Source organism: Tenrec ecaudatus, chromosome 12 (genome assembly GCF_050624435.1).
Source record: "Tenrec ecaudatus isolate mTenEca1 chromosome 12, mTenEca1.hap1, whole genome shotgun sequence".
NCBI classification, from domain to species: domain Eukaryota; kingdom Metazoa; phylum Chordata; class Mammalia; order Afrosoricida; family Tenrecidae; genus Tenrec; species Tenrec ecaudatus.
In genome coordinates this window covers 68,246,753-68,262,206 of record NC_134541.1, presented here as the reverse complement: position 1 = coordinate 68,262,206, position 15,454 = coordinate 68,246,753, and the positions used below count along the sequence as shown (strand labels likewise).

Below are 15,454 nucleotides of genomic sequence, written 5' to 3'. Positions count from 1 at the left end.
GGCAGAAGAGTTGATGTACTCCTGGGGGAGAGTTGTGAAAGTATATTGTTGCCCTTGCCAGGTGAAGGCAAACAGCTTCTGGTGGGCCTTTGAGACTGGTATGGAGAAGAAGGCATTAGCCAGATCAATAGCTGCATACCATGTACCAGGAGAAGTATTAATTTGCTCAAGCAATGTAATCACATCTGGGCCAGCAGCTGCAATTGGAGCTGACGATAATCCACTGTCATTCTCCAGGATCCATCTGTCTTCGTTACAGGCCAAATTGGTGAATTAAATGGGGGAGGTAGTAGGAATCACCACCCCTGCATCTTTCAAGTCTTTGATGGTGGCACTGATCTCTGCAATCCCTCCAGGCATGCGGTATTGCTCTTGGTTTACTCTTTTCCTAGGTAATGGCAATTCTAATGGTGTCCACTTGGCCTTTCCTACCATGATAGCCCTTATTCCACATTTTAGGGATCCGATATGGGGGTTCTGCCAGTTACTAAGTATGTCTATTCCAATGATGCATTCTGGAACTGGGGAAATAACCACAGGATGGGTCCCGGGGCCCACTGGACCCACAGTGAGGCGTACTTGAGCTAAAACTCCATTGATAGCTTGACCTCCATAAGCCCCCACTCTGATTGGTGGGCCTTTGAAACATTTTGGGTCTCCTGGAATTAGTGTCAGTTCTGAGCCGGTGTCTAGTAATCCCCGAAAAGTTTGATTATTTCCTTTCCCCCAATGAACAGTCACTGTTGTGAAAGGCCGCAGGTCCCTTTGGGGAAGGCTAGAAGGAAGACTAACAGTATAAACCTTCAGTGATGTAGCAGGATCCTCCTTACAAGGGACCCGGCCTCCCCTTCATTCAAGGAGTTGTGGGTCTGTAAACTGGCTCAGGTCTGGGAATTGATTGAGCGATCGTGACTGTCTATTCTGCTGTTCACCTGATCTACCATTCTTTTGCCTGTACAGATCACGTAAATATTTAGTAGGCTTCCCATCTATTTCATTCCTAGGGACACTGCGGCTAAGTAGCCAATGCCATAATTCCAAACGAGACAGGTTGCTTTGATTGTTATTGAAAACTCGTTGTCTATTATAACCACGCCCACCCTGTCTCCGTGGATCCAGTGCTGACACCTGCCCTCTACCATCACGGGGACCAATCAGCCCCATTGTGGGCAAATGTCGGAGTTCGCTTCAGGCAGTGGCCACTGTTAATCCTGGTGCACATAGAATAGCAATTACAGGAGTCTTAAGAGATGCTGGGGCCCACTTCACAAACTTGTTCCTTATGGTTATGGTAAAGGGTATGTCTTCAGGTCACCCCCTTTTTGGATCTATGGGAATATCTTGATAGATCCATTCTAACATACCAATTTCTCTAAGCTTTTGGATGCCTTCCTCTACAGTGTACCAAGGCAGGTCAGGGTCTTCAAGTTGGTCTAATCTAGGCCATCTGGCAGTCCATGCTTCACTGAACTAACCAAATAAAGACTTAGATCCTTTTTTAGCCTGTCTCGCAGAGACATTGAAAGAAGAGTCTGTGCTTAGGGGTCCCATATCCAGAAACTCAGACTGGTCTAATATTACATTTCGTGCACCAGTATCCCACACCCTGAGTAACCATTCCCAGGGGTATTCTCCAGGCTTTTGCTTGTACGTATTTGAGAACTCAAGCAGGTCTTTATGTGTGTAGCGCACTTCTTCTTGGATAATCTTCTCAACCTCACCTTTAGGAGGTTTCTGAGACTTCATTTTAGTGACAGGTCTAGTGGAAATAATGGGTGCTGAGGGTGTTTCCTGGGTGCTCTCAGCAATACCTTGCGAGGCATCTTCCTCAGGTAATGCTACTGATGCAGCCCCACCTGGCCTATCAACTTGAATCGTTTGGCTAATCTGCTCAGGTGTTTCTAAGGGCTCAATATCCTCTACTTCCGGATCATCAGCCCCTATGTTCCCATCCCATGTTTCAGGGTCCCAACTTTTCCCAATGAATGCCCTTACTTTGGTTTCAGACACTACTCTAGATCTGCAATTCAGCTGCCGTTGTCATTCAGCCACTCGTATAATGAGACTCTGGACCTGGTTCTCAGCAATGTCAGCTCTTTTACTAGAGGAGAGAAGGCTCTCCTTTGTAGCACAGATGGAAGTTTTCAAATCTGTTAGTCTGCATGTGAGGCGTGCTTTTGAGGCTCTGAGATCATCCCTCTCCTTAATAACACTTTCCATCGTATGAAGGACCAGCCAACCAGCTTCGCTATACTTGTCATTTTCACAAAACTCCTGGAAAATATCAAATATACGATTGCCAAGAGCATCTCCTTTATCCAGCATGTCATCTACTTTAGGTGCTACTTTAATATTATCTTTGCTATTTCAGACCATGGATTAGTACGGGTAGTAGACGTATCCCCGTCAAGACTAAATAGGTTGGAAAACCAATTTAAGAAATCCATATTTGGTGCCAAAGGGACCAGGTATAAGGCATCATGCAAAAAAAAAAAGAATATGTGTGCGTGTGTGTGTATATATATATATATATATATATATATATATATATATATATATATATATATATATACCATAATGAATGAAGGGGGAAGTGCAGAGTGGAGACCCAAGGCCCAAGCGTCGGCCACTGGAGATCCCCTCAGAGAGGGGTTTAGGAGAGGAGATGGGTCAGTCAGGGTGCGAGGTAGTGCCGATGAAGAGCAAAGCTTTCCCCCAGATTCTGGATGCTTCCTCCCCCCAACTACCATGATCCGAATTCTACCTTAGAGGGCTGGATAGGGCAGAGGTTGTACATTGGTAATATGAGGGCTGGAGGCACAGGGAATCCAGGGTGGATGATATCTTCTGGACCAAGGGTGTGAGGGATGATGCTGGGAGAGTATAGGGTGAGTGGGTTGGAAGGGGGAACTGATTACAAGGATCCACATGTGACCTCCTCCCTGGGAGAGGGACGGCAGAAAATGTGGGAAGGGAGACTTGGGATAGAGCAAGATATGACAAAATAACGATGTATAAATTACAAAGGGCACATGAGGGAGGGGGGAAAGGGGAGGGAGGAGGGAAAAAAAAGGACCTGATGCAAAGGGCCTAAGTGGAGAGCAAATGCTTTGAGAATGATTGGGGCGGGGAATGTATGCATGTGCTTTATACAATTGATGTATGTATATGTATGGATTGTGATAAGAGTTGTATGAGTCCCTAATAAAATGTAAAAAAAGAAAAGGAAAAAAAAGAAAGAAAAGAAAATGATTAGGGCAAAGAATGTACAGATGTGCTTTACACAATTGATGTATGTATATGTATGGACTGTGGTAAGAGTTGTATGAGCCCCTAATAAAACGTTTAAAAGAAAAAAGAGAAATCCATATTTGTCAAACTGGCTGCAGCGCCAGGCCAGGCGCAGGGGCGGCGGAGGCAGTGGCGAGGGCGGCGTGAGAGCGAGGCTCTGGCCCTGCGCAGGCCCAGGCCAGCGGCCGCTAGGAGGGCGAGGCCCGCTGACCTGCAGGCCGCGAGCGGCGGCAGCGGCGGCAAGGGGCGCAGGGGTTCCTGGGAGGCGCAGCGTCAGGCCCTGGCGCGCGCCCGCCGCCCCTTCCCCGCGCCAAGGCCGCCCGGGCAACTTGTGGCCAAAGTTTGGCCCCAGCCTCCGGAGTGCGCGGGGCGGCCCGCGAAGTTGGCTGTGGCCCCCGCCGCGGCTCGGGCCGGCCCATGGCCCGCGCGCCCCCGCCGGAGCCCCTGGGCGGCCGGGCTCCTGCCCCCGGGGCCCCCGGGCCTCAACGCCAGTGCGCCTCCCCCGGCCCCGGGCCCGCGCACGCGTGGGAAAGTTGGCCTGGAACCGGCCCGACCAGTTCCGCCGGCGCGCACACCGGCCGCAGAAGTTGGTGCTGCAAAACTTTTTTGGGGGGTTCCGCGGGAGCCCCCGTGCGTCGGGACCGGATGCGCGCCGGCTAGCGACCCCTGCGCCGAGAGAGGTACCCCCAGAGCGACGCGCAGCGGGGGCGCCCCGGACCCGCGGCCCGGGGGCTATGGCCATGGTGGCCGGAGGCTGGGGCGGCCCCGGCGGCGGTGGAGACGCGAATGGCGTGGACAAGGTGGGTGGCTACCCGCGCGCCACCGAGGACTCGGCCTCGCCCCCGGGCGCCGCCAGCGACGCCGAGCAGGGCGACGAGGAGCGGCAGGGGCTGCAGGTGGACTGTGTGGTGTGCGGGGACAAGGCGAGCGCAAGCACTAGGGCGTCCTCACCTGCCAGGGCTGCAAGAGCTTCTTCAAGCGGAGCATACTCCTCAACCTCAGCTACACCTGCAGGTCCAACCGTGACTGCCACATTGACCAGCACCACCGGAACCAGTGTCAGTACTGTTGCCTCAAGAAGTGTTCCGGTCGGCATGCGCAAAGAGGCCGTGCAGCGGGGCCGCAGCCCCCACTCGCCGCCAGGTCCTGGCGCCGCGTCTCCGGCAGCCCCCCCGGGCTTGGCGCTGGCGGAGGCGGTGGGCGGAGACCTCTTCCATGGCCAGCCAGTGTGGGAGCTGATCGCACAGCTGCTGCGCGCCAAGCCCTACCTGGCGGTGGCCGGCCACTTTGGCACGGGCGCGGCGAGCGCCTTCGGCCCGGGCGGCGCGGGCGCGGTGCTGGGCATCGATAACGTGTGTGGAGCTGGCGGCGCGGCTGCTCTTCAGCACCTTGGAGTGGGCGCGCCACGCGCCCTTCTTCCCCGAGCTGCCCGTGGCCGACCAGGTGGCCCTGCTGCGGCTCAGCTGGAGCGAGCTGTTCCTGCTGAACGCGGCGGAGGCCGCCCTGACCCTGCACACTGCGCCTCTGCTGGCCGCAGCCGGGCTGCACACCGCTCCCATGGCCGCCGAGCGGGCGGTGGCCTTCATGGACCAGGTGCGCGCCTTCCAGGAGCAAGTGGACAAGCTGGGCCGCCTGCAGGTGGACTCGGCGGAGTATGGCTGCCTCAAGGCCATCGCGCTCTTTACTCTTGATGCCTGTGGCCTCTCAGACCCAGCACACGTGGAGAGGCTGCAGGAGAAGGCGCAGGTGGCCCTGACTGAGTACATGCTGACCCAGTACCCAGCCCAGCCCCAGTGCTTCGGCCGCCTGCTGCTGCGTCTGCCTGCCCTGCGCGCCGTCCCAGCCTCACTCATCTCTCAGCTGTTCTTCATGCGCCTGGTGGGCAAGACACCCGTTGAGACGCTGATCCGAGACATGCTGCTCTCGGGGAGTACTTTCAACTGGCCTTAGGGCTCCGGCCAGTGACCGACCTCCAGCGACACAGATGCTCGGGGTCCCCAGGCCAAGGATAGGGACAGCCTCCCCAAGTGGCTAACCAGAACCATGACTAGGGCGAAAGATCATTATGTAATATGCAGTAGCCCTTAGTGACCCTGGTTACAATTTGACTCGGAGGCTACTGGACTTCAGAGCCTTACAAGCCTGGAAGGTTTATTTCAGGCACAGCAAGCACATGCCTCGGCGGTGCTGACTTGCGTTCTGCACCTGGATAGGCACCTGAAGTCATTTGGAGAGGATGTCTATGTAAGTTGGTTTTACATAAATTTCTGTGCTGGATTCCTTGTGCTTGTGGATTTTCTTGTCCTTCTTGGTTTGCTGTTATTTTACTACTGAGTTGGCTTTTGTGGTTTTCTTCATTTTGATGAGGTTTCTTTCCTATTTCTTACGACATTCCCTTGATAGTTATTTTCTTATCTAGTGTAAGATGGTCATGTTTCTCTTGTGTACTGCTTGCCTTCCTCTCCATACAGTTTCTTTGCATGTACTTTTCTCCCCCTATTTGCTTCGTGTTTGTCTCCATTGCAGATTGATATTTGTAGCTCTCTCTTTTCAGTCTTGTGTCATATTTGCAGAACTGCTTCACCTTGGTTACTGTCTGGTGGGGACTGCCTTGCTCATTGATCTCAGGTTTATGTTTGCTCTTCCTTGTGATTCTCCATCCATAGAATAGCCTTCGTATTTTTTTATAACTCATTCAGCTGCTTTGGATTTCTGGAATTCTCCTTGACTGAAAATGCCCTTATTTCTTCTTCATATTTTGCTGGATTTAAGATCCTTGCTTGGCAGTTATTTCTTTTAAAGTTTCATATATGTTGTCACGTTGCCTTATGCCTGCAGAGGTTTGTTGAAGGAAAACAAACAAACAGAAAACCACACTCAGCTTAATTGTTTGCTTTCCCTTTGCAGACCCCCTGCTGGGGCTGCTTCCATAAATGTGCTCCTTACAGTTCTGCTCACAGGCGTGCCCTCATGGCTCTCAGATTTTGCGTCCATGGCTTTATTCTGAGAAGTCCACTCTCCCATGCCATTTTCCCTGAGCCTTTGGATCCCTCTCCTAGGGAATGCTACTGTAGGTCTGATACGTCTGCTTGACTTACTGTAGATGGCCAACCAATGAATGACTACATCAACCCCGCAAGCTCCAATACTGGACAGAGAATCTGTGCTGAGTGGGCCATATCAATAAACTGAGACTTATCAGAGTTTATGTTCCTTGCACAATAATCGCACAACCTTTATAACGATCCTGACACATAGTCTGCAGGTTTCTGTCTGCACAAGTTAAGGAATTCTAGAATATTTTTGGGGGGTAGAGCATAGCTGTTCCTGGCCCAACACCTGGGCTTCACTTTGGGAACTTGCTATGAGTTAAGTCTAGGTAGAGGTCTGGAGGCCATAAACCGTGGGAGGTGTTTCCTGGGCCCATGCAGCGGTGTCTTGCTCCAGATACAGCCTAAGCACCATTATCGGCACACATCCCAAACTCAGTCATTTGGACGCATGGGGACCCTACAGGACAGAGTAGACCTGCTCCTGTGGGTTCTGAGACTGTAATTCTTCATGAGAGAAGAAAACCTGGTCTTTTCTTAGGGGAGCTGCCCTTGGTTTGACCTTTCTGCTCTTGTGTTTTGTAGCACAGAGGATGATCACTGTGCCATCAGGGCCAGGGATGAAAACACCTTGGTTCGTAGTGATAGATTTCTCAAAACTTACCGAGAGATGTGGGGTATGTACAGTAGCTTTAGGGCTTGCATCAGACATCAGAACCAATTTAGACAACTCATCTTTTCTCATTCTGTTTCTTTAGAACCTCTCCTGGTCCCGTCAAGTCAACTCTGATGCGGAACAACCCTCTACAACAGGGTAAGCTTCCCCTCTGTGTTCCAGAGACGGTAATTCATTATTGCATTAAAATGTTTCTTCCTTTTGCTGTGGTGTAACACGTGGTTTTGAACTGTTGACCTTGACCTTAGCAGCCAATGCATAAGCGCTATGCCACCAGGGTTCTCTAGAGAAGCAAGACCAAGGATACTTGTATGATACATGTATGGACAAATAGAGATTTATATCCACAATTGCCTAAACAGCTATAGAAGCAGGTAAGTCCAGTTTGGTTCAAGTTCATTGGTCATATATAAGCGGGAGACTTCTCCTGTCTCATAGAGCTACGGGAACTGATGGACATGAAAGAGGAAGATGCAGGAAGAGGGTCTCGGGTGGGGAAGGCAGCGCTGCATGAATCTGAGTTGGGATGAATCAATACAAGTTGACATTCCACTGATGGTTAGTGTGATCAGTAGATGACCTAACAGGAAATTGACAAACCAGATGTAGAATCCAGAAGTGGACAAAGGGAAATGGGCAAGACAAAGCACGCTTCTGCACAGGATTCCTCTTATAATAGAGACGACAACCCAGAAGAGGGCTCATGGGACTTACACCTGATTGATAAGTTGGACTCTAACTCTATTTTCACACAAACAGGTCCAGCTGACAGAAATTCTAATGATCACAGATGAGAAAGAGAACGTTCAAATGTGGTGCACAAAAGGAAAATTAGGACCGCCTCATTCCTCATAAGACACGATGCTTTCTCATTGTCTTTTCCGATAAGAGCAGAACTTTGTGTATCAGCAATTGACGCCGTCTGGCACTTCTGAGTGATGTAACTCTCTCTCTATATGTATCTGATGAATCCACAACTGATGAAAGCGTAGATAGTTGATGGTCCTATGACATTCACATTCAACATCAGAAACCAGCAAGGCACTGTGATCTTGTAACTTGGTTTAGTAGGGAAGCACAAAGAGCTTATGTTTGGGTATAAGATCCCATTTGGAATCTTTACTAGCAAGTTAATTGGATTGACCTTATTACTCTGTGTGTAGATCTATTCACACAAACACTGCGAAAGCACCTTCTTTTGTTGACCCTCCGATTCTTCTTTCATTCGTTAAGTACAACTTAACTGCTCAAATGTTCCTGAAATTAGAATTTTATTGAAGAGTATTATTTTTCGTTTTTCTCTCAGCTCTGCCAATAGTGGTGGGTGGGTCAACAAGAAGAAAGTCCATTCGTGCTACAACTCCAGAAATATCTGGTGATTAGAGCTAACTGCATACCTCTGAAATCAGAGGTAAATACTGGTTCTGAAACTTGAGGACATAAACAAGGCTCCTTCTACCAGGAAAGAAAAGAACACACTGCCATCCCGGAAGAGATTGTGGAAATTGTAACGTTGTAGCAGAAGCTTACAATAATAAAATGAAACATGATAGTAAAACAAACTCCACTGGAAGGAAAAAAGCCAAAAGAAGATGAAAATTGATGAGATAAACCAAAATTATTAGAGGAACAATCTACTACGTCCATTTTATTTATTATTTTTAGTAGGTTCGTTTTCCTTCATTTCCTTGAATGAGAGTTTTAGACAGGAAAGTCACAGGCAATATAGTTCAATGCAAAGCAGAAGAATTGTAAGCAAAAACTTTAAATTAGTAGAGATGACCAACAATTCAGTTGTAGTAAGAAGCTATTACCATCCATCCCTAGGAGGTAATGACAATGCTATGTGGTGATGTTACTTAAGCCCAGGGGCTGGAAGCCCATATCCAGTGTTGAAATCATGGGGTCAGAACTGGAAGCATAGCGCTGTTTACCACTAGCAGTCTACACAAACAAACAAACAAACAAACCAAAACATCCACAATGAAACTTGTTGAATTGAACTAGAACTCTAAGATACTATATGAGAAAGACCAACAGTAAAAAAAACTTGATCAGAACAAACTGTGGGTAGCACCGTGAAGAACGGGAATTCCAGAACACTTCCCTGTGCTCGTGCACAACCTGTGCCTGGTTCAAGAGGAAGTCAGGAGAGAGAACAAGGGCACACTGTGTGCTTTAACATCATCAAAGGTTTGTGTCAGGCCTGCATCCTCTAACCCTACTTACTCAGTCTGTATGCTGAGCAAGCACTCAGAGAGGCTAGATTACCTGAATAAGCCTGCACATCAGGACTGGAGGAATCTTTATTAATACCCTGTGCTATGCAGGTGACAACCTTGTTTGGCGAAAGTGAGGGGGATTCAAACATTTGCTGATAAAGTTCAAGGGCAGAAGCCTTCAGCATGGGTTACAACTCAATGAAAGGAAAACGTAAATCTTCATAACTGGACCAATATGTAGCAGGGGATAAATGGAATAAAATGTGAAGTTGGTAAGGATTTCATCTTGCTTGGATCCATAATCAATACTCATGGAAGCAGCCGTCAAGTGACCAAGCTACACTTTGTTTTGGGTCAATCTCTACAACCCCTGTTTAAAGCATTGAGAAGCAAGGATTATACTCTGAGGACTAAGGTGGGCTTGACCTAAACCAAGGTCTTCCCAATGGTCTACTCTGCATGTGAAAATTGCACATTGAAAATGGAAGACCAAAGAAAATCCAACGCACTTGAACCGCGGTGTTGGAGAAGATTATTGAAAGTATATGGACTGCCAGAAGAACGAACAGACCAATCCTGGAAGAAGGACGGCCAGAATGCTCCTTAGAGGCAAGGATGGTGAGTCTTTGTCAAACCGAGGAAGACCGTAGACGAGATTGCGAGATTGATTGACAGTGACTGTGTCACTGCGAACTCCACCCTACGAACAAGTGGGAGGATGGCACAGGAAGGACCAGGTGGTGTGTTTCCTTCTGGGGAGCTGGGAGTAGGAATGACTTGATGGCCCCTGACAGCAACATCAACTACAGAACAATCTCTCAAACAAGATATTGAAGAAAAGTATAGGTTCATTTATGTAACCTTCAAAATCGGACCAAAATTCAACATCAGAGAGGCATCCATCTACACTCAGTGATTATTAGAAATGGCAGGATAGTGCCTCACTCCAGTGGAGAGAGATGAGGTGAGTGGTTTCAGGAATATTTAAATAAGAACAAATTTTCAAAACAGTTCTTATATATTTTGTTTCCCCTAAGCAAATAACACAAGACAATATTAATTTTATACCAATATGAAAAAATTAAAATACAAGCTCACAGCCTACATATGTAGAGAAATAATTGAAAACATTGACCAGCTTTAGAACAGGGGACTGAAAGTATGTGTGATTAAGAAGGAAAATGCTGATCTTTCTTTGAAGTTTTCTGTTGTCTATGACTTTATTAAATCTCTTCAAATTTCTTTGGAAAAAATGAACAAGTCCAAATAGTTTATAAATAATTCTTCACTGTAGATCTTGAGTCACTGCTACAGTTCAAAGTGAATGTCCAATTCTCATTTTTCTAAATCGACTAACTTTGTATTTAATTTTTAATGTGTTTCCATTTTAAGATTATTTCTTTATCTTTTAATTTTAGTATTTTAACATTGTATTAACATATAACTCATACATCACACACATTAGTGATTCAAACATCAAGAATTGTGCGATCTTTGCCACAATCCACGTTGGAGTATTTTCAACATTCTTGCATCCATCAGTACTAGCATCCCCTGTCCCCCTGTGTCTTCTAGTGTAGTCAGAGAAACCGATTGAGCTATATGTTTACCTATCCAGAATTTCTTATAAAAATCATACAAAATGGGAAAATATAGCAACCATAAAATAGAACCGAACAGTCTCCTTGCAAAAGTAATTAAAAACTAGGACAGGTTAAAAATGGGTCAAAAGCAAGGATCAACCTTGAAGCCCCTCCCAGGGAGACAAAGAACAGAAAAGTGGGTGAGGGGCGATGGAGGACGATATAAGATTTGGACAAAATGATCTGTAATTTATCAAGGGCTCATGAAGGAGATTCCCAGGGGAAGTGGGGGGAAGAAATGGGGAGCGGATATCAGGGGCTCAAGTGGGAAGAGACTTGAAAATGATGATGGCATTTTTAGGTGCAAATGTGCCTGACACACTGGAGAAATGTATGGATTGTGATAAGAGATTTAAGAGCCCCAATAAAAGTATTAAAAAATGGATCAAGGGGGGAAAATGTTAATATCTAAAATAATTAAAAGCAATCTGCAGCAGGGGTCAGAAAACTCTAACTTATAAGTTCTATGCAGCTCCTTCAGCAAGGATATGTGACTATGATGTAAAATTGAAAATGAAGATAACACCATGATACTTTCATTTATAGTATTACTTAAAATTTTCCTTATTTATAAATATATTTTATAGCTCTTGAATAATTTTTAAATTATTGTTATGTACCACGATGGCTAATGAATATAAAAAAATTTGTTGACCCCTTATCTCAGTGATTCACTTTCCAATTCACCCTGTCTGTGGACCAGATTGTTTACACGGGTATTCAATCAACTGAGGGAATTAACTAGAGGCTCAACGCACAGAAGGTCTACGCAAACGGAGGGGGCTTTCACTGTCATCCTTAGCCTTCTGCTAACCAGGTTTTCAGAATTTAAACTCTAATATAATTCCCTCCTCTAATCTTAGAGTCTACTATTCCAAATCCTTGGATCACACGACTACTTTGGCACTTCACCTAGATGGTTGCTTGTTAAGACAAGTTGTTAAGACACTACATGCTAGATGCTATTGTTGCTGATCACAGGGCACTATCTGATTTCTTCCCCCACACTTTTCTCTAGCACCCAGCTCTTCAGTGATCACTTCATGAGTTTAAGTATGGAGCCACAGTGTAATAACAGTTCTTCCATAAGGGTTTATGGTTAATGCCATATGGAGTAACGGAGACTGAGTGTTTACAGGAGCTGAGACCACCAAACCTTTCTCCTTTTGAAAGGTCTATGGACATAAATTGACACACGTTTTCTTAACTGCCATCCTGGCCACAACTGACTGAGCCCAGGCTTGGCATAATCTGACGTACAGGTTGCTCTTGTCAATTTCTGTGGAGGTGATTCCAACTCATGGCAACTCACATGTGGAGCATAACTGGTCTGGGGTTTTCAAAAGTCTGTTCTTTCAAGACCAAGTCACCAGGTCTGTCTTTGGAGGCTCTCTCCCCAACCTTGTGGCTACGAGGTAGATCATTTGTGCCACTCAGCTACCAAATCTGTAAGTTGGCCAGAAACCCTTCATCAATTCCTTGTGATAGAGAACTGGTTGACTTCAGGCAGCAATGCTGAAGCACAATAATGCGTGAGAGAGGGATGGCTCTGAACCAGCAAAAGCCAAGGTAAAGAAGAGACTGCAGGTGTAGCCCACCAAAGGCTGAGCCCTCTTCCCCACTTGAAACATATTTCCTTTATTATATGTAAATTTGCCTCCCAAAAGTGTTTTTTCTTAAAATCAGCACACTGTTGGGTGCTGATCAGTTCAAACATTTTCTCTAACAGAACAAACAAATGATACACAATTGGTGGCAAGTTGGGTTGCAGTTGCAATGGGGCCCCCAGAGTCCTGAAGGTTAGAGGAACCAAAGAGCTGCAATGCAAATTCTCATGACTGAAAACCAACATCACCGCCATTGAGGTGATTCACCTGCTGGCAATCCGACAGGACAAGGTAGAATGGCCCCTGGGTTCCTGAAGCTGACTCTTCACAGCAGGCCGTAGCCTTCTCCTTCTCCCAGCTAACAGGATGATTGTCACAGGACCAAAGGGGTTTTGTAAAACAAGAATACGAATGAAACGAGAACAAGGCTGGACATACAATATTATTAATAAATCAAGAGATTTTCATATGAAAGTGCAGCACAGAGCTGGAACCAGAGGCCAGAGAGGCACGTGGCTGTTGACAGTAGCATCTGAATGCTTAATAAATTCTAATTACTTAGAGAAATAGACATTAATATTTCTCAGATGAAACGTTAAAATAGCCAAGTCCCTCACGAGGCTCTTGCTTCACTTTCATATAACACACCCCTTGTCCATGATTTTATGAGCTTTTTCTCTCCACCTTCACATCCAAGTTTAACCACACACACAAAAAAATGCCTGCAACTTTAGTGTACTTGACTGGTTTTAGAAGCAAATAACAAAAACAACTTTGACCATGTAATAATCTTTTCAGGTTAACTTTTCTCAATGCTTTTGAATTTAAATGAATTTTCAGCTCGTTATTTTTATTATGTGAGGCTTTATAGAAATGAGCTAATAGGAATGCCCAGTAACCAACAAGGGCTCTTATTTAAGATAAACTCATGACACAGTGGCCTATGCATTGGGCTGATAACCACAGCTTAGAGGTTCAACCTCACCAGCCAATCCACGGCAGAAAGATGAGGCTCTCTTCCTGTAAAGATACAGTCTCAGAAACCTTAAGGAGCAGCACTACTCTGTCCTCAAGGGTTAGTATGGTCAGGAATGAACTTGATGGCAGTGAGTTGTGGGGCAACTAAGAGCCAAAGGGCCTTTATCTTCCTGAATGCAAAAGCAGGGGAGAGAGAGAGGCAATTCAGTGGGTCAGAAAGCCTCCTGCTTAGGCGCTTTGAAGTCTGTGGCTTGAATACAATCTTCTCCACTAACTATCTCTACAAAGGCTCACCAATTTCTGGGTTAAAAGAGTAACGGAGGCAGCCTCCAAACCTAAAATTATCTGACTCCAGGGTCCATGTTTCTTTCTTTCTTTTAATATTTTTCAAAATAAATTAAGTGGAGATTTACATTTCAGATCATCCAATTGGTACATAACAACTTAAACTACTTACCAAAACACTCAGTAGCTTGCCCTGCTGTCCTCATTTGATTTCTCCCCTCCCTCTTATGGAATGCTATCTTCCACTTCACCCAAGGGAACTCTTTTCTACCCCATGTTGTTTCTTTACTCCTTGATTTAAAAAAATACTTTTATTGGGGGCTCTTGCATCTCATCACAATCCACGATTCATCCAGTGGGTCAAGCACATTTGCACATATACCGCCATCACCATTTTCAAAGCAATCTCTTCCCACTTGTGCCCTTGATATCAGGTCCCAATTTCTTCCTCCTCCTTCCTTCCCTCACAAATCATTGATAAGAGATATAGATTATTATTTTCATATCTTATATCATCTGCTGTCAGTCACCACCCACTTTTCTGTGGTGCGTCCCACATGGAGGGGATTATAGGTTGATCCTTGTGATCAATTCCCCTCTTCTCCCCGCCACCCTCCCCTAGTCCTCCTAGTATCTCTACTCTCATTATTGGCCCTGAGGGGTTATCTATCCTACATTCTCTGTGTTGTGAGTTCTTATCTGTAGCCGTGTGCATGCTCTGGTCTAATCCGATTTTTGAGGTAGAATTGAGGTCATGATAGTGGGGGGAAGGAAGAACAAAGAATGAGAGAGAAATCCTGTGTTTCATCAGTGCCATACTGCACCCATACTGCCTCATCTTTTCCCTGTGACCCCTCTGTGAGAGTGTGTCCAATTGTCTACCTCCCGCCATTCACATTGGGTAGGATTTTGTTCTGGGGCTTAGCTGCCTGATACTTGATCCCATCAATAATTCATGATCATACAGGCTGGTGTGCTTCTTCCATGTGAGCTTCGTTGCTTCTTAGCTAGATGGCCATTATTTACCTTCAAGCCTTTAAGACCCCAGACACTATATCTTTTGATAGCCAGTCACCGTGTTTCATTTTTCCTTCTCATCTGCTTAGTAACCATCAAAGTCGATTCCTTGGGTATGAACGCCTTTGTCTTTTGTAACAGCCAGGGTCCATGTTTTAACCACCCTGCTCATTGCCTCTCATAAACGGACACGTGTCTGAGGAAGGACAAACAAAAAAATTCGTTGTGGCATTTGCTCTGAGAAGGAAACTGGGTGTCCGAAGGCAAACCACCTACCCGGCCCACTGTGCTTTTACTACTCAATACTGAGAACCTAAGTGAAAAGGAGATCAAGAATGTGATCAATGTAAACCCGACCAAGGAGAACACCTCCAAGATATATTGTTACTGTGGAGCAAAAACAGACAAACACGAGGTGAACAATAGTGTGCAGAGCACGTTCCTGTTTGGTTTGTTATTATTATTTTAAAGAAAGGATTCTAAGACAATGTTATCTCTTGGAGGGAACAGGGTACCTGACATGTTAGAAGTTGCTTTCCAGGATATGCTCCTGTATTGCCTGGAATTGTTCCTTTAAATTTTTAGTTTTCAAATTATATGATGGATCTTCCTAATAATAAAACAATTTTAAAGAACAAATAAGTCCCGAATTCTTCTCCTTTGTAGCCCTGATCAACGACCCCTC

General features: G+C 46.0%; 1 pseudogene; it reads left to right on the top strand.

The window, feature by feature from the left end:
* The first annotated feature begins 4,025 nt into the window (after positions 1-4,025).
* On the top strand, positions 4,026-5,256 carry LOC142422558 (nuclear receptor subfamily 2 group F member 6 pseudogene; annotated as a pseudogene).
* The last annotated feature ends 10,198 nt before the right edge of the window (positions 5,257-15,454 follow it).